The sequence below is a fragment of the Thermobia domestica genome, chromosome 17 (genome assembly GCF_964235325.1).
Source record: "Thermobia domestica chromosome 17, izTheDome1.hap1.1, whole genome shotgun sequence".
NCBI lineage: Eukaryota > Metazoa > Arthropoda > Insecta > Zygentoma > Lepismatidae > Thermobia > Thermobia domestica.
This window is the reverse complement of record NC_137470.1, coordinates 76,597,059-76,615,979: the sequence shown is the minus strand read 5'-3', so window position 1 is coordinate 76,615,979 and position 18,921 is coordinate 76,597,059. Positions and strand designations below refer to the sequence as shown.

Here is an 18,921-nt window from a genome sequence, read left to right as displayed (position 1 = left end):
GGCCTTGCGTTACGAAGTGTGACAAGCAGGAGGGAGGGGGTAAAAATTGGTCAAAAATAGCGTTAAGACGGTCGCTCTTGGAGACACACCCCTGGTACCAATCTAGTGTGAAAATAACATTACACATCAGTACTGCGCATGCGCAGAACACATAAATTGCCTCTCGTCGTAAAAGTGCATGTACAATTCTTTGATTGCGTCATTACTGTTACGTCATAAACCAAACTGTAACAAGCCTTATAATTGGTTAAAAATTATAGCAGACGCATTATGAATTCAGTCCGGGCTCCGGGGAGCATTAAGTAATGAAAGGATAATTGTAAGTTATTTTAAACACCCCTTTAATACATTTTTCCACTTTGGCACCTTGGTTTTATAGATAACATATAATCTTGAGTGACTTTTTTTTTTTTTTTTTTTTTTTTTTTTTTTTTTTTTTAAATGTAGTTCAAGTATAACATTCCCGGCGGCAAAATAACAATTAATTTAGTGCTATGATATTTGATTGAACTTCGGAAGTGCAACTTACGAATATGGGGGCATTGTATTAAAATCAGCAGGTAAAATATGTTACTTCGGAAGGGAAGGGTAATATTTAAAGAACTTGTTTATGAAGGTGTGGAACATTTCCTTTTGGAAATAGCATCCGCATGCTTTTTAACCTATTTGGGCTAGTTTTGAGGGGCCAGTTTTTCGCCTACTTTTTTGCGATATTCTATTCCGATTCGGTCGTATTAGGGTTTCATACGTTTGATTAGGTCACCAACATTAAATTCAGACAGTATTGCCAAGCGAGCGTTAGCGAGTGAAGGCGGGTTAGAGCCCCGCAGGGCACGTTGTTTTCTGTCTTCGTTACCATGAATTCATTTGTTTTTCTCTGTATATATTCAATGTATATGTTGTGTATACTCTATTGACGTTGTCATTTGCAACAAATGTTTAACGACGATAAAAATTTTCTATTCTATTCCATTCCAGTTATCTTTACGGTTTGTATAGGTCCCCTACTGCCTTTAAAAAAATGTGTACAATACTTTCTTGATAACTTGAACACCACTGTCAACTCATTTCTCCTGTAAATCATCCTGGTTTTTGCCAGTTTTGGCCCCCCAATACTAAGTATTTACCCCTATTTGTCTGTTCGCACATGCCGATACTACACTTAAAATAAGTAAAGTTCAGGGATGCCATTCAAAAAAAAAAATGTAGTTTGAAAGTTACAGCCACACCAGCGTTGTAAGGTATTACCTAGTTCTGTCACTGATTTTTTCGTGATAGTTTCTGTATTATTGTCTTTCCGCCTAATAGTACCCACCAACTCGTACAGCTTTCGTTTTTTTACTTTAGTTGTGATTGTATTTCGCAAATACACAAACCAGATTGTGCTAAGTGGCCACTGAAAATGGCATGAATATTATCTAGCCAAGTCAGGGCAAGAGTGCTGCAGTGATGCCTGCCCGAGTGAGCGTCCGTATGGAGCAGGCGCGTCAGCGGTGGTGAGAAATTAATAGACGAAATATCAGCATGAGAGCAATAAACAAGGTTATGAAGATCGTCAGTATAGATTGATTAGTAAAGGAGAAACCGATTTTAAATTCTGGATTATATGAGTTCACGGATGGATCCGATATAAGATAAACGGAATAGAGCATAATATGGCGGTGTTTCAAACTGTGACGATGTGCAGGTCTCTTTCTGTTTATTTAGCTCGTTAAATTCCACATTCATTAGAGAACTGCTCACGCTATAATTTAGCGGGTGTCACAAAGGTATTATAATTAAATTACACCATGATTTTCATGGGAAAAGGTGGTTTCATGGGAAAACACGATGTGTATGTTACAGTAATGGAGGAAAATACAGAAATATAGAGCTGAAACTAATAAAAGGAGATTGCGTCTGAACCAAATTGCGCCCAATTTTTGATGCTGTCCATTTCATGGGGGGTTAAACTTTACAGTGCCCTCTCCAGCTGCTATACTCACTCAGAAACGAGAAATTACACTCTGTTAATTTTACGAAAATTGGTCGAAACTTCTCTACCCTTAAACTAACCCGTTCCTACTCCTACCCTACTTATTCCTATCTTACTCTACTATATGGTACTCTTGTAAAGTGGTCCTACTCATCGATGCGCAGCTGAAGCGTGTATTGTAAAGTTTATCCTTATGGGGAAGTAAATTTGTAAAACCTACGGAAGTAATATTACTTGATATCACTATAGAATTGTACAGGTAATAAAAATATATCTAACCTTTACGTGTACAGTATAAGGTAGAAATACGATATGGAACGCGTGTTGTTTACTACGTAGTTCTCCATATAAAAGACATCATGAAGTGAAATGCTATGACAAAACAGTGTACACAATGCCGCAAGACTGTGCCACACAAGACATGTACTTAATGCTTTATATAGTGTTTTTCTACCATCATCGTTTATACATATAGCAGCGCGGACGCATCTGCTTATAACGGATACACTCCTCGCTCATGCTCGGGACCCTTCCTGCCCTGATCGGTTCAATAGCATTCGTGGTTTATGCGGTGCAGTTTTTATGTCATATGTGCATACGCTCAGTCTTGCTAAAGTGAATCTCCGATCATTAAAGCAACTCTTCCTTTCATAAACAGTTTGTAAGCCAGTAACAGTGCATTGTCTGCCAAGAGAAGTTCATATTTCTTGAATATAAGCATTCCTTCTATGGCAACGTAGTACAGGAACGAAGTATTTTTGTATGCGATTGTAATTCTTGATGTCCTAGGAACGTGTGTTTATAGGGAGCTCTACCCAAATCCCCTCTCTAAAAATTTACTTACATAATACATCGGTGGGGTGTTGTTTATATTGCTGTTTGGAAACGTAAGAACAAAAAGACTCATTATTTTTGTTTTTTCTGGACAATAAGGATATGCTCCAAAAATTAATTAAAGGGAAACGAAAGAGTACATGTCTTTGCCAAAATCAGACTCTTCTAAAGCGTCAGACAGCAACCAGGTAAGGGTACAATAAAATTGTGATAATTTCATTGTCAGAAATAATACCTTTTTAATTTTTATTTATGTTATTTTTGTGTATGTGTTGATAAGGTGATGTACCAAATTATTTTGTTTTATCTCCTGGGATTCACCGTTTAAAAAATTGCCATTTCTGGTGTTATTTTGGATAGTGTTTTTTTGTATATTTCGCAAGATTTTTCTGAGATTTTTGGAGTTACGCATGTAAAAATGACATTTTCGGTTTGTACAGACTTTCCACTTTGAAACAAGACCAAAATCATTACAATTGGTCAAATAATTTTTGAGATATGGCTCTTTTTCTGTCGTAGGGTGTTTTTCAGAAACGGCCAATTTGGAGAAATTCGTCACTTTTTGAACACCCTGTGTTTTCCGCAGTATCTATTAAAAAGTTCTCATATTGCATTTCTGTTACTTAGACCACACTACCTTTTAGTACCAAAAAAAATCAGCCAAATCTGTGACTATGAAGCAACAAATGTTCCTTCAATCTGGTGAATTCATATGGAATGGCCCTAGTATATTGTGGCTACAAATATGAATTTTTCTGCACGAAATCGGTTCCCCTTTCCTTCCCTGCCCCTATTCTTATATTGTCTTTAGCATTTACTGTAGATATACGCAATAGGGTCTTATATTTGAATGCCTTTGATACAGATAATAGTATCTGCATATTATTTCTACAGAACATATTACATATATAATGTTTATATTATATTGCCTAAAATATTTTATTTCTCGCTTTGCGGAATTATACTGGTTTTTAATCAATACTCACCACCAATTGTGTGAAAAAAAAACCACGATTTTCCTATTTTAGTGTTCAAAAATAACGAATGCAACGTCTAGTGTTCTTATATTAAAATCAGTAATTTTAGATGCGACCTTATATTAGTGCTCTATTTCAGTTTCTTTCTGTATATTTATTTAATGATAGAAATTGATAAATATTTGTAATAATTATAATGGTAAGTTTTGCATTTGCATTTTATTACCTTTTACAGAGGTAAAACTTTGCATTTTTCCTTAGTCTTCGCAACAGAATTGCTACAACTCCATCTTTTCACTTCCCAAGTATGATCGTGGACTTTTGTGTGTACACTGGAGAATGGTAAGGTGAAAATATCATGACAAACCAAATTACTTTTTTCTTGTTAATACTATGAGAATTTTTGAACAATTAAATCGAGAAGTACTTCACATCAGTGGCGGCGGAAGATGATAAACTGCCCGGGCTGGATTTTACAAAAAAAAAAAAAAAAAAAAAAAAATCATCGGATATGAAGCAAAGTCCATCGTACATTGTAAGCCTTCCCCCTTTTCAATACATACTGTGTGAGGTTTAACTTATAGACTCTAGTGAGTTACAGCAATGAGAAGCTATTCTTAAAAAGTGACATTACCGGTATCAAATTAGAATTGACCATTTTACCGGTATCAAATTAGAATTGACTATTTTCAGAGTATATTCAGGATGGAAAATATTCATATACCAGTCGTCGCACTTAGTTGTCTGCATTAAAATGTATTTTAAAGTTCAGTTAACTTTAAATGTATCAGGGTTGGCAGAAACCATGGTTTTTGTTGAAAAACCAAAAAGCCCCTTTTTTTTGTTTAAACCCGGTTTTTTGGTTTAAATAATTTGCTCTATGTATTTATATCACATATGGACAGAAATAAGTTTGTTTCACTTTGGTGTTATTATGCAACAACCGGATTATGCTGGAAATGGTCACGTAAGCATAAAGCCTAGTCCAAACCGTTTCTCGACTTACAACCGAAGCAAATTGTCCTCCATTTTAACTCGAAACCGGAACTAATTGGCCACAAATGCGGTACGTCTGCCGAATCACTCACGAAGGACTCCTGATAAAATACGTTGTATTGATCTTTACATACTTTAAATATAATTGTCTGTCGAGAGTCGTTTGAGGACAAAAAGATAAACAGTTGCACAAGTGAAACCATTATACAGAATTACATATGGACAAATTCAAAACACTGCAGAGTACGGAAGAACTAATTAAATCCAAGTTAGTTCACTACGACTTTTATTAGTCCAAGTTAAAGACATACAACGACTTAATGTGCATATCAGTAAGAAAAGTGAATAAAGATAAGAATTGAGTCCACTTTGGCTCTGACCCATTTATACATAAATAGATACCAAAGATACTTCTGATTTCAGTAAATGCTTCTCGTGGGGTTAGTATGACCCCCCCCAAAAAAAGTACGGTATTTCGATGTATTTTATCAATACTAAACATTACCGAAACGAAACAATATTTAGAATTTTTCTTTGATTGCAATTGCATAACAATAACAACAAACTATAAACAAATCACAAAAGAAACATTCATAAACTTAATTAAAAAAAAAAAGTTGCTTTTGTAGTATAATCTCTTCGAGTAATGAATGGGGAATTTAGGTCTGAATATAATACGAATAATATACGGGAGTGACAGGTGATAACCCACAAATTTGTGTTCATCAAGATTTTACGAACACACACTTTTACGATCATTTTTCGTTTTTTTTAACCAGTTTTTTTCTTAACAGTTGGTTTAAACCAGCCAACACTGAAATGTATTATTTCTATTGTTCCCATGGCAACGAGAGTTGGTCAGTTACCAACGATTCTGTGAATGATATACAATTCGCTTCTTTGATAATGTCACGTTTCGATGTTATAACTGATTATCGAAGTTTGTACGAATTCTGGAGTGCAATTTTAGACGTACATCCAGTGGCATATTAGTAAGGAAGTTACCACACTCAACATGTGAATTACTTCTCGATTTAATTCTTCATAAGGTGAACCCCCATGAAGCTCTCAGAACCAAAAGTGAACGAAATATAACAGGGAGTCCCCTCTCCTCCGTTAGTTTAACGTCTGGAAATGTTTCCACGTTTCTTGATATTTCTTATTATTTTTCAAATCATCGATAAGTTGGGTTGTTCTTCTTCCTTTCTTTCTAGCCCGTGTTAAAATATTTTCGTTTGTTAGTTTCCGTTTTATCTCTCGATCTTTCTCCAACACCACGTTTCGAAGCTCTGTAAGTATTTCTTCTCTAACTTACATAATGTCGAACTCTTCGAACCATACAATTCCATATATAATATTTGACCGACTTCTTCAGTTCAATGTTAAGCCTGCTAGGTAGGAATAACCTTTTCTTGTCGAATGCCTCTTTAGCCACTGCAATTCTTGACCTGATGTTTTTAGTGCTATGAACTTCTTTTCAAGTACTTCCCAGACATTTGAAGTGGTCTTTTCTACTCTGCTTAGTAAGGGAGTGTTTCCATGTTTTTTTTTTTTTTTAACCGACTCTTTGATATTGATTCCATATTCCATATTGGTTCCCAGTGTCAACTATCCTATCCATTATCTGTATTCTTCTTCGGGTCTATCTATAATAACTGTATTATCCGTTTATCTCACTTTGTCAATGATCTTCCCGCATTCTTGAAATCTCCAACTTCCATTAATCCTGCCTTCATTAAGCGTTCACGTAATTGGGATGATGTACAACATCACTGTCGCCGACTCCTCTCTCAATCTCTACACTGTTGATTTCTTGTTAGTTCAGGCACAACTTCACTCTTTGTTCTGTGTATAGGGTGCGAATAAATGGACGATCCCTCCAGTTTACCTCGACTTTTTAAAGTATTTTTAAAACTTTCGTCCAGTTTACCCGTCAAAGCTTTTTTCCAGTCGATTAAGCACAAATTCTACTCTTCCTTTACCTCAAGAACTCGATCTGTTGTAATTCTTATCAACCCAGTAGCATATCTGGTTCCTTTTCCTTTCCGGGTCCTTAATCCGGAATTCCGAAATTGATCTTACTCCAAATCTCTTGTCTTATTTGCCAGCCACGTATTCAGTGTATGCTTAATAACATTTCCAGTATGGGAAATAACGCTTATTAAGATTATGTGATCAGTGCATTTCTTTGCTTGCTTTTCCTTAAACAATACAACCATTGTAACATGTAGAAAATCCTTCGACCATTATCTATTCAGATGCCCTTGTTAATAGGTGAAGTCAATGCCTTCATTGCATTGTCTCCTAATCCTTTCACCAAGTCGCTGGTATGTCATCGTCTCCAGTATCTTTCTTCCTTCTCATGTCTTTGATGACCTGTATTACTTCAGCTTTCAGAATTCTTGGTTCGTTGTCTTCGTTGATTTCTTCTTTTGCTTCGATCACATTTCCTGAGCGGTTCTTCTCGTCATATAGATCCTTTGTACATTCCCCCTTTATTCTAAGGATTTCTTGCTGGTCATCTTCTTGATATTCGATTCCAAATGTGTGTAAAATTTTGTTACTTTTCCCACCCAATTTTATGCTTTCTGACACATCAGATCATATTTGCCACGTCGTTGAAGTTGTGTTATTTCTTTACATCGCTTCCAAATACTTCTCTTTGGCCCTGCCAGTTTCTTTTCTCAATTAATTATTCAACCTTTTGTATTCTTTGGTGTCTGTGGTTTTCGCCATTTTGGTGTCTGTGGTTTTCGCCAAGAGAATCCAAGCTCTTTCGAAGCAAAGGAAAAAAACGCTGGGTGTAAATGGAGGAACCGGGCTCTATGTCCCACCTGCACACTTGATTATAAAGAATAAGAAAAACAAACAATCAATCAACGAAAAAATATACGAAGCTTGTAATCATATGCGTTCTGAGAATTTTCAATTTGGACCAATTTCTGATTGGTTAACATGTGTCAGATCTTTCCTTATATTTCCTACTTTAAAAATATACACTAACAGTACAAGAAAACATCCAATTATGAGTGGTTCAGCATAATATTCAAACACTATTTCTGTAGACCTACACGTTTGGAATGTAATGTGTGATACTGATGGTAGTAAATAAAATTTTCTAGAATTATTTAAATTTAATATTCGATAATAAATAAGCTAAGTATATTTTGACACTTAACGTAACCTCCAAAAGTATAAATCACAGAATCTGCGATATCAGAGGAAAATTTCACTTTCAACACATGACATTTTATTTACCTAATTGCTTGCCTTTTTTGTTTTCGTAGTTTCATTCGTTGGAATTTATTTTAAACATATATGTGTTTCTATTACTCTAGTGTTTGCAATCCCAAATTTAACACGTCACTGTTTTCGCTTTGTACTCAGGTTCTTAGGCAATTTTGTTTAGAAAATAAAATTACGATCACCATGGCAACCAGACGGATGTGACATCACACTATTTCAGATTATTCCCATAGTTATCGATCTCTTTAAAAACTAGAGATGTCCTATTCGTTGTCGGTTGCCCGGCTAATTGTTGCTATATATATATTTCTTCTTTTATCTTGGATCAGATGTCACATAATTATCTACTCTGACTTTGAAGAAATAAACAAAGCGCAACAAGTAATCACAAAGGATGCTCAATTCGAATTACAAGCACCACATCATGATTTCCAACTGCCTTTGTTTCATGAAACTCAGCTTCTTCTCAATACCAAGTTTACTGGCAGACATCGCTCCCAGTTGTGCAAAATATATGTGACAATCAATACAATAAACACTTCAAACTGACACCATGAATATATTTTCCAACAACAAAACAAAACAATGCAAACACCGCAAATAGTATACATAATGCAAAGTGTACAAAAGTTAATGCCCTAACCACCTCGAAAATCATTTCAACCATTTAACATTTATTGTGAAAGATTCATATATTTAACCAACAACCTGGCCACCACATATTAGTTCATATCGAGCTAAATATGTGCTTCAGTGATCCTTCGTTGATAATATTTAATTGTGTAAGTTATTTTTATACTTGTCTATTAAGAATGTGAATCATTACTGTTTAGAAATATATGCAATAAATACTTAAAATATATAAAATATAACAATAGAGGCATGAAAACGAACATACAAATCATATACGGTACTGGTTAATGGGATAGCAATGATACTAGTTTCAGATATATTACTTTCATTCCTGTGCACGACATACTTTATTACTAAAAAATTATGTTCTGCAATACATAAGAAAATATTAAATACTACCCTCCAAGACGGATTTATTTAATTATACAGAGATTACGGAGCAGATATATACATATTTATTTTTAAAAAATAAAGTACGCATTTGACGAATTATCCTAGTAATCTCCAATGCATTAGCTTTAGTTTTGTCCTTTCACGGTAGCATGTATCTCTTGGTGGCTGAACTTTCCATACCGTTTTCTCTATTACTCCCAGTTTTTGAAGTCAACTTTAGCTGCATGTAATTAGCCGATGGTAATTACCTGCATGCAAATTTCATGTCTGAAAAAAGAATCACATGTATTGAATGATAAAAGAATAATGTCTCCAATTAGGAGAAAGAAAAAATGACTATGTCATTTATTATACTACACATATTGCAATTAACTTCAGGCCCACAGAAACACCGTTTGGAACTTAATCTAAGTGAAATGAAACATTTGAGTTTTACGTCCAACGGTTATTCTGTGTAGACTAAAGGAGACGTGATGGCAACAACGTTTTAACCTAATTTGAAGCAGCAACAGAATATAGATCCTGAATAGGATTTCCGCAGAAATTAATATATGTGTATTTTAATCAGAAACATGTGTAAAACACGTACAAAATTGTAATTTGCCTGCTATTCTGTGTGAACATTGCAATTTTTTATATAAGAGTGCACTACTTAATTAAGACATTTGCTTTACTCCTATCTTTCTTCTAATTGTACATGATTACTACGTTGTATGAATAATGTTTTACTTCAGCACACAATTTCCTTGTTGCTGAAACGTTTTACCCCTTCTTATCGCTTTCATTCGTTCATTCATTCATTCATTTTTTCTTTTTTTTCCCTTTCTAATCTTGTGTTTTCAATCTGGCCTTTTAAATTTTTTTCCCTTTACCTCTTTCTGTCTAACTATTGTGCTAATTCTTTCAGTTTAACTCTGGATGTAATAAGATCGAGCAATAAGAATACAAACATCATAAGCTCTTCAGCACATATTATTTTTAACTCAATACAGAATTTGCATAATAATTATACAAAATAGCACTTTAAAGACGTTATATTTACATACAATACGACTTACACTGAATACCGTAGTTGTACATTTGTTATACAAAGTCAAAAATGGAAATGATTTCAATATTCATCAAAGCGACCACTTTCAAGCATAGGCCAAGCCAACGCCAATGCGTACAATGTTTGAAGTTTCTATCTACTTATCATCCGAGTCATCTAAAAATTTACATTATCAATACGAATAACATAAAAAATGATCTGCTTTACACCTCTGTCTACTGATGTTATTAGTAATTTCTAATTTACAGTGCACCACGTGTTTTGTTTAAATAATTTGCTCTATGTATATCACATATGGCAGAAATAAGTTTGTTTTGCCTTATTATGCAACCGGGTTATGCTGGAAGGAGTCACATAAGCTTAAAGCGGAATCCAAATCCGCTTATATCCGAGAGAAACTGTCATCCATTTGAACTCGAAACCGGGACTAATTGGCCACAAATACGATACGTCTGCCGACTCACTCACGGAAGACTCCTAATAAAAATATGTTGTACTGATCTTTACATACTTGATAATTTTATTGTCAAGAATCATTTCAGGAGGACAAGAAGATAAACAATTGCACAAGTATAACCATTATAAGAATCACATATGGACACTTTTAAAGTAGTGCAGAGTACAGAAGAACTAATTTAGTCCAAGTTAGTTTACTTCGACTGTTATTAGTCCAAGTTAAAGAAATGCAATGACTTAATTTGCATATCAGTAAGAAAATTGAATAAAGGATACGAATTATTTAAGTCCACTTTGGTTCTGACCCATTTATACATAAATAGATACCAAAGATACTTCTTATTTTAATAAATGCCTTTCGTGGAGTTTGTATGACCCCCCCCCCCCACTGAAAGTACGGCATTTCGATGTATTTTATGAAAAGTAAACATCATTAAAACGAAACAATATTTAGATTTTCCTTGTAATTGCATAACGAACATCATTAAAACGAAACAATATTTAGATTTTCCTTGCAATAATAAACTATAAAAATCACAAAAGAAACATTCATGAACTTATTAAAAAGTTGCTTTCGCAGTATAATTTCTGAGTAATGAATGGGAATTTATGCCTGAATATAATGCGAATAATATATGGGAGTGAAACGTGATAAGCTACTAAAGTGCGTTCACCAAGATTTCACGAACACCTACACTTTTACGAACATATTTCGTTTCTTGGTTTAAACCAGTTTTTTTTAAACAGTTGGTTTAAACCAGCCAACCCTTACCCCTACACTAACATAATATGAAAAACTAATCTAATCTAACCTTACCTAAAGTAACTTAACCTAACTTAATGTGAACAGACATTAGCAAAACTTTTTTTTTTTTTTTGTAAAAAGAGCTGGACCCCTTTTGCTAAACATAGACCCCTATTACAAGGGCATATTTGACAGAGGGCACCACGCCGAAACCCATCACTAAACATTTATTTACGTAATATTGTAACGATTCATTGCTTAGTAATTTCTGAGAAATGCGCTGTAATATTATATAAATAGATACGGGTGTAGGAAATAGCAAAGGAAGCCTAGAAGTAAGAAATATTTGTGATTAAATTTAAAAATAACCACTGGAAATGGAACAGGGGTTATTGTAGTTAAGGTATAATGATGTAACAACAGATAAGTAATGAGTAATACAAAGTTGAAAACATGTTCATTTGTGTTTCATCTGGGGCCGCCATCTGCGGAAGGTTAGCCTCAAAACAGGTTAAAAATGAGTAAATTAGCAATCTCCGAACCCCATTAGAATACTCATCTAGGCTACTTTTGCGCACTAACATATTTTCAGTTGTTAAGCCTAAACTTTTTCGAAATTCATTGTCTTTCTCCACCAAATCCCAACGCCTGTCAGACCGAAAGAAATCTTCCAGTTGAATATCCCACAATTATGCCCTTTAGGCTGAGGCGGACGGATGAATAAAGCAAGTGAATGATGATGAAAGAAGTGATGAAATGAGAATGTAGGACGTAACGCGAGCACCCGAAAAAAACTACGGACACCGATGTTGGGTTAAGTTCCAAAGTTGGTCGTCCATATCTAGCAAAATTTTGAAAATTTACCGGGAAGAAATGGATAATTTGCTCGTTCGTGTGGTTGGTAATATATAAGGAGATCGAAAATTTTGTTTATTTGTCAGATATAAGCGGTTGTAAACATAGAACTATTTAACAAGCGGAAGGAACTTCTTCGCGCAAGGTTACCGAATAGTTGCAATGAGTAAGGTTCTAGAACACAGATCCCCCCTATATAGGTTGGTTCCTTTCTGTACCAAAGTTGAATATTAAATTCACATGGTATTGCCGAGCGAGCGTTAGCGACTGAAGGCGGGTGAGAGCCCCGCAGGGAACGTTTTTTCTTTCTTTATTACAGCTAAACTGGGAAGGGGGGATCTGTGTTCTAGAACCTTGCCGCTGCAGTGTGTAAAAGTAACGAGTAATCTTTTAAAACTTTGTGAAAATCATGGACAAATAAATCTAAAAACAAATTGCAGAAAGTGTGGTAAGGAAGTAAGTGCGAAGAAACGTGGGGAAAGTTATGCTTTTGGGTTAAGTTTAGAGTTGCCCCTCCGTTTTTCATAAAAATTAGGAAAATTTACAAGAGAAATGAGGTAAGAAATTATGATTTGGAGTTCTTATGTTTTTAGATGTGTAAAATTGGTAGTTAAGTTATCTTTAATACGAGGAAAAATGTGTGGAAGTTGGTACTATTTGGAAGACGCGGAAGATTTCATGATTCAGCAGCATGCCCATTTTATGTCGAGAGCAGAACCCAACGAACCCCTGCGGGGCTTCTAACCCGTTCCTCCTCCTACTACTACTACTTATACTATGGATCTGCATAATAAAACTGCACGTTTTATTTTTTCTACTGCTGTTTTGTAGGTTTGAAACTGGAGGGCAACTCTAAACTTAAGCCATACTTTTTAATATAATAGTCTCCCTTCCCATTTAACTGTAAATAAAGACAGAAAACATGCCCTGCGAGTCACTAATCCGACTTGACTCGCTAACGCTCGTTCGGCAACACTATGTGAATTAAATATTAAAGTTTGGTACAGAATGAAACCAATGTAACTACTAACCTATATGGCGGGACCTGTGTTCTAGAACCTTCCCAACCTAACGAAACTGAACCTAAGCTTTCTTCCACCACGCGAGGAAGAAAAATTAAAAATTGAACTAAGTAAAAATTGAAAATTTTTAAATTTTAGCTTTTATTACTTTTTCGGTGGAGAACCAGACGGACGACCAACTTCAAAATAAATGCTCCAATGTTATGTACCACACTGACTTGGACGGGGATCGAAGGAGCCCATGCACCAAAAATAAGATTACCAGTAAGCCACTGTGCAACCCTGCATATACAGAAAACTAAGATAGTGCAAAAAAACACTTGATTTTGTAATAACCCATGTAAACCCTACCATGGCCTTTGTAATGGTTTCACAACAGTAACATTGTACTTTGTAAACAGAAATTAAAGGTTTCCTACATGGTGCAGAAATGCTAGAATGAAAATTAATATCCTCTCAATTCTCCTTTCATATGCACTCACTCATTTTAACTGAAAATTCACCAATATTGACGAATTATTCTTAACCATAGACCAAAAAATTAACGCGAATAATAACTTAAACATACAAGGTGGTAAAACTGAACAAACAAACTGCAATCAGTTGTTAGAGCGTTCATCTCTGGTGCTTGGGGTCCCGGGTTCGATCCCAGCCCCCGCCAAGTGAACTTTGTGGTGGACAAACACCGTGCTCGTGGGTTTTCTCGGGGTTCTCCCGTTTCCTCCCACTTTCTTCATTCCACCAGTTCACTCATCTCTCATCTTCACCGTCTCCTTTAGCCTAACCGGCATAACCGTGGGACGTAAAACTTAAAGATTTCATTTCATTTTTTGCAATCAGTTGTGTTTTTTTTTTTTTCATTCAAATATGTCCGCTCATATGACGTAAAATCCTTTGTTCACCCTTTGTTTTTGATACGGAAAAAGTGATTGGCTGCTATGAATAGTGACATCATACAGCACCCAAAGTTTGATAGTTTCTATCCTCTTGCCTCTCTTGAGGGGGTGTGGATCTAAGCACTACCTACGTAATATGTGGACAGCCCCTAGAACAGGAAATGAGACATGGATGTTAATAAAATAATTATGTTTTTTTTAGTCACAAATAATAATAAATTATTTTTGTCAGGAAATCTTAAAGAAAATAAGTGAAATTTCAAAGAAAATCAGCCTTATGTAGATAGGTTCTCTGCACAAGGGCTTAAACTGAAATAGATATGTACAAAAGTATAACGTTTGGTCCGAGACAGTAATTATTGGTTAAACATAATAAAAACTACCTGGAATATAATTTATAGTCAAAAAGCAAATAATAATGATAATAATAATAATAATAATAATAATAATAATATAATAATAATAATAATAATAATAATAATAATAATAATAATAATAATAATAATAATAATAATAATAATAATAAGCTAGAAACCAGTGTTTTTTAGTTTCCCGGAAGGAAACAAAAATTTGCCGGTTTTTTCAGGCCTCAAAAACACTAGCTGCAACATAATTTCTTTTGGCTTTGTAGCTGGCACACCTCAAAAACGACGGGGTATTCGGGCTCGAACCAAAAATTGTTAAAAGTTATAGGCTTTAGCCAAACATGTTCAAAACAGCTGGGACCGGGTTTAGGCATCTCAACGGCTCGAGTGGCTCGGCTTACAGCTCATTCACTTACGAACCGAACCGAGAAGTGATCCGAGCCAACAGCTCTCCCAACCGAGCCGATTTGAGCCATCGGCTTACTTGAGCTGAGTCGAATCGTGCCGATGGACTAGTTTCAACTTAGCTGGCTCGAACCGGTTCACATGAGCCGAGTAGGTGACTCAACCGAGAAAGCACGAGCCATCGGCTCAATTGAGTTGAGTCGATGGCTCGTTCCAACTGAGCCGGCTCGGGTCATCGGCTCATCCCAACCGAGGCGACTCGAGCTGTTCGCTCAGTTGATACGAGCCGAGCCGGTTGATATCACTATCCGAGTTGGTCTTCTGCTTGGGCTCAAGAATTCGACCGTGGAGGTCTCAGCCTTGATTTTAAGAACTACAGTATATACTTATATTGGTGATTACGGCATTTGAGGCTGTCTCGTAATAATAAAAAAAACTCTTGTATTCTCGTTATCTAGACGAGACGAAATACACTAAAATTGCCTCACGAGATGCACTAAAATTACGAGACGAGACGCACCCCTGTCGTGATTAACACTAAAAGTATTCCACATTACTGCTTACATTTCTCATGGCTTTCGCTTTCCAGTCTAATCAGGCCATTATTTCAAAACGAGTTAAAACGAGCTGAACGAGCGAGCGAGTCATTATCAAACTCAACTCAACTCGAAACTCGACCTCGAAAACAGTGACTTTGCTCGGAACTCAACTCAAGAAAATTACCTTTGACTCGACTCGAATTGAACTTGAGTCGAGTCGAATTTTGGCTCGACTCGTGCTCATCCCTATTCGTATTTGTATTTTATGTTTCCACTTCAACAATCTCTACTCTTTTTTTCTCCGTTTACCTGCTGTTTCTGGATTTCTCTTTCGGTGTCGTCCTTCATTTACACCATGCACTATTCTTATTCCCAGCTTGTGACCCGCTTCAATGTCTTATTTAGTTTAGGCTTTTCTCTTTACCTTGACTACACACGTGATTGATTTAATTCTCACTTTCCGCGCAGGACAGATGAAAAAATTTATTATTATTATTATTATTATTATTATTATTATTATTATTATTATTATTATTATTATTATTATTATTATTATTATTATTATTATTATTATTATACTATTGAACTTGCACGGCGAAATTACTGTATAATACGATATCACTTCTGTAATTTTACTCCATTGTATGTTATTTAGTTTATTAATGGGCACTAAATTGTCTAATGGCACTAAACTGCCCATTAATAAACTAAATAACATACAATAAAGCTGTTTCTGGCTTTCTCTTTCGGTGTCGTCCTTTATTTACACTATGCAGTATTCGTATTCACAGCTTGTGTCCCTCTGCAATGTGTTATTCAGATTAAACATTTCTTTTTGCCCCTCAGTAAACATTTGATTGATTTAATTCTCATACTCTCCACGGATGGAGCGCAGGAATGCCAGACTCGGAAAATAGGTGTACATTTACTTTCCTGACAGATAATCAAGATTGTAATACAAAATATCAATATCACACATTAAAATACTTGTTTGTTTTTTATAGAGTTCCAACCAAATCAAAAGATCAGATAATCGGGGATAGGAGCCGTCTTATGCACCCTTTTGGATTATTTGTTTAAAGTATGGAAAAATATGTCTTGGGGATGTGAAATATGATACCTTTTATTTACTGCTAACCTTAGCATGTTGGATATGAATTACTGGAAACCTCAGAAAAATTTTGTTTTGAAATGGCTTTATATTAGACCGAATTAAGTTTGTTTTATGTTTGTTTCAGTTAGAATGTCAAACGGCTTTCTTGCAACTGAGTCCATCACTTTTCCATTTCCCTGCAGGTAGTTTTAAAAAAATCACATTCATTTTTACTAAAATAGATGTGAATAATACTGTTAATAACAAAACTGTATCTACACATTTTTCCGAGAAGAACAAGTAGGATAACATTTAAAATTTATGATGAAACCTGAAGAAGTAGTTATTCTTCTTATAGAATCTCTTACAATTTAGAAGAAAAAAATTCATAGAAGAAATCCCTCCCTGTACAGAATTCCCACACCTCCAAAGATTAGGCAGAACGGGAATTGTTGAAGCTTTCGTAATCTTAAACTTTTGGTTTGCTTTTAATATATAAAAAGCCTGCTCCCCTAGAAAGATTCGCAGGCTACACCCTTAAACGACCATGTAGTGGTTTCTGCAAACGTATTGTATGACACATTACATTAGTAATTTAGAGTTATTTGTTGATGTTTTTCTTTTTCTTTCTTTTTCTTTTCTTTTCTTTTCTTTCTTTTTCTCTTTTTTTGCTTATATATATCAACTCTATCAAAACACTGAAATATGGTAACTGTGTTGCATAATAAATGTTCTTTGTTCAATTTTAAATTTACTGCGTTCTTAATGTATACAGTTGGTATTTAATGTTCACTCGTGAAATGTCTAGTGAGCTTTTCCTAATTAAGTAAACTTTGCTGGATTTTCGTCCTACTGTTATGATTATTTTATTGAAATATTAAAAAAAACTTTTTTATATGTATGTACGAACACGAACTTTTCAATAGTGTAGTACTAGAGAAGAATAACAAAATACGTCATGAGACAAATAACAAAATACGTCATGAAACAAATAAGTTGTTTGTCACGTAGTTCACTCTCTCCAACCAGTATATAAGCTTCGGAAAATTAGAACTTTTAGGAATCAGGAATCAGACATCGACTCAGATCTTACATCATACTTTGCGTCTCGCATTTGGACTAGAAGCCCCGACGAAGATGGTCAATATTGAGTTGAGAGAGAGACCTCCGAACTACACATGTAAGTTTTATCCTTTTAAATAATTTCAGTCTCTAAGAAGAAGTAATTTCTTCTGTGGCAGTCTCCTGCTAAAGGCCTCATAAATAACAGATTCTAAAATTTTGCTTTATTTGTTAATTTCTTTATTGTAAATCACTGCAGACAAACTTGAGCTCATTTATTTATTATGTCTGCATATTGTAAAGTAACATTTTATTCTTTGTAATAAATTTATATTTTGAAAATTCTATTCTTTTCACACATACTACTGAATTTAGCAATTTTACTGTTATTATGAGAAAGATACTAACCACTATACTAAAAGGTAAACACTCACTATACTAAAAATAAATCAATTCATTTAAATTAAACATGGCTATCCCCGCAAGAAATAGAGACTAAAATATTCACGCAGCACATTAGCTTTTGCTATGCTAAATAAAAGAGGCCTAGGTTACGAAACTACTTCTTCATGAGCATTGAAATACAACATATATACGATTTCTGCATGTCTTAAGGATTTCTGGCTTATATTTTCTTTTGGTTTTAAAGTACTTTGTAAACAATGGCTCGTAGACAACAAAATAACAATACTTCATCAACTCCTCCTTCTATAGCTTTTCCCATGTTCATAGATACCTTTGCAAATTCCGAAGGTCAAGATGCGGAAACATTCATTCAGAAATTTGAACGATTTTCTTTATTACATGAGTTAAATGAGGATACCCAAAAGCAAGTCTTCAAACTTTCGTTGACCCAATTCCCAGCACTTTGGCTTAACAGAAATGAGCAATTTCTAAATTTATCGTGGTCAGCCTTGAAAGCCAAGTTTTGGAACAGTTTTGTCCTTTTTCTTCCTCTCTTGAGGCTACACTTTTGTTTCAGAAACGGCAACAAGAAAAAGATGAAAAACTCATTCCGTTTTTGTATGAGAAATATGACCTCTCACAACGCATTACACCTCCCATGCCTTTTAAATCGTTCTTATTGCAAACGATTATATCTCTGCAGCCTAGATTTGTTCCCTTGTTTGCTCAACATCAGTTTGAAAATTTTTCACAGTTAATAAACAAAGCTCAGATTATAGAAAATTCAGATGCTTTATTAAGATACAGGACGGAACAGGAACACAAACACGTTGCATTCCAAGACTCTGCTACCTCCCCTCCCTCCGCTTCGTCTTCCACGGATGAACAGTTAGAGAAAATATCAAAACAACTTGAAGCATTGCAGGTAAATTTAGCAACGCGTGCAGAGGACAGTCAGGTTATTGCTTCAGTT

The 18,921-nt window shown here is 35.0% G+C and overlaps 1 protein-coding gene across 1 annotated transcript in view; it reads left to right on the top strand.

The window, feature by feature from the left end:
* Positions 1–186: 186 nt before the first annotated feature.
* LOC145673765 (solute carrier family 35 member H1) overlaps positions 187–18,921 on the top strand; it is a 232,607-nt gene continuing 213,872 nt past the window's right edge. The window contains exon 1 of the mRNA XM_081743520.1: positions 187–319. The gene's annotated coding sequence lies outside the window, so the exon portion shown is untranslated. The remainder of the gene's footprint in view (positions 320–18,921) is intronic.